At 43.8% G+C, this 1,617-nt stretch overlaps 1 non-coding gene across 1 annotated transcript; it reads left to right on the top strand.

Moving 5' to 3' along the window:
- The first annotated feature begins 787 nt into the window (after nucleotides 1-787).
- LOC119443278 (U2 spliceosomal RNA) lies at nucleotides 788-971 on the top strand. The gene has a single exon (XR_005190229.1). It is a non-coding gene; the product is annotated as a U2 spliceosomal RNA (small nuclear RNA).
- The last annotated feature ends 646 nt before the right edge of the window (nucleotides 972-1,617 follow it).

Below are 1,617 nucleotides of genomic sequence, written 5' to 3'. Positions count from 1 at the left end.
AGAATACTCAAAATGCGGCACACATAAGCGAGTGCTTGCACGGGTGCTTACCGTCTGGTATTTTGCAGTCTGCCATTAGCACTGTTATTTGCAGCCACTGCACAGACCTGGGAAAATCCTGTCTTCTTTAAACAAACACAGACCTACTGTTTAGCTTAGTCAAAAGTTTGGTGAGGAAGATTGTGTGGAAAACTTGCATAGTTCGAAATACAAACAAAAATAACTGAGACTTGTCATATCTTCTTCTATGAAAGGAGCAAGTCACATAATACAGTTCTTGTTCTAGTACTTCCACCATGCCATACATTCAGCCTTCTATAATGCCTTAAGGATATTTGTCATCATAAGGCATTGAATGCTGAAATATATCGATGTAGGACGTTTTGCTTTGTTTTGTTTTTGTTTTCTAAAGGAAGATTATCATCCACCCGAACATAGCACGAAACTACTAGGTAACCGACGCGGGTTTTTCAGGAAGAAATCTTCGTAGTTCAGGAAAAATTCGTCATGTTCCGGGATTCTAACTCGAGGCCAACGCCTTCCCGGGGCGGCCGCTCTACATGAACTAACCAGTAGCCCATCCCCTTTTCTGTTCACGCCGTCGTTCTTGGTAGGCACACTGTTCTTCAGACCGTACAACACGTGGCCTACCCATTTCACAGTCAGAGCAGAACTGAGGAAAGGAGCCTACGTAGAGTATGACGTCAGGAGACAGGACACACTCAGATTAGTAGGCACTGGTTTGAATACGCGGGATGGCGTACACGTGTATGGTGCGAACGTAGACATATGACCGACGCGGGTCAAAGTGTATACTATCTGTTCTTATGAGTATAATATCTGATACGGGTTGTATTTGGACCCAAGATATTAAACTTATTTTTGCAAGTTGGCAGAGTGCCTGAAGCCTGCATCATCTCCGCCACGGGTCGGCCCGGTATTGCACTATCTTCGTGATCGGCCCACGCTTTTGCTCTACGGACATCAATCCGCTGGAAACTAGCCATATACAGCTTTGCTCTAAAACGTTTTTGCGCGGTTGTGCATGAATACTTAAATAATACAAATCATAAGAAATACACACATTTTGAAGGAACGCATTATGTCTAAACGAAGATTGTTTAGTGTGACATAATAAAATACGCTGACACGAGTTTCTTCAAGTGCTCAATTGCTTAGTACGCCCTGAATATAATTTCATACGGCAGGGAAAACGTCACGTATATACTTTTTGCAGTATCAGGCGACCCTTGTGCGAGGAAGCATTGATTTATACGCTCATCTGTAGAAGAAGGAAGACAGAAACAAGGAGAACAAATGAATTCTTTGGCAATGCGCGTAATTCGTACATCCATCATTCACGTGTTTGCTCTGAACCGACTTTATGATCATGGTGAGGTTCGATTGCTTTATGCTCTCCGCCTTGGCGGCATGATCGATATATACTGAGTCATGATGAGCGCGCTCGTTAGTGCCGGAGTGAGAGTGGAGACCCCCGCACAGAACGTAGATCTTCCTGGTTATCGCAAAACTTAGCAGTATGAAGATATGTGGGAGAATGAGACGAAACGCCAGCCTATATCCAGAAATGATTATCCATACCGCAATCCGTGATCA

Source organism: Dermacentor silvarum, chromosome 2, assembly GCF_013339745.2.
Source record: "Dermacentor silvarum isolate Dsil-2018 chromosome 2, BIME_Dsil_1.4, whole genome shotgun sequence".
Lineage (NCBI taxonomy): Eukaryota > Metazoa > Arthropoda > Arachnida > Ixodida > Ixodidae > Dermacentor > Dermacentor silvarum.
Note: the sequence above shows the minus strand (reverse complement) of the source record. Positions and strands in the feature narration are given on the sequence as shown.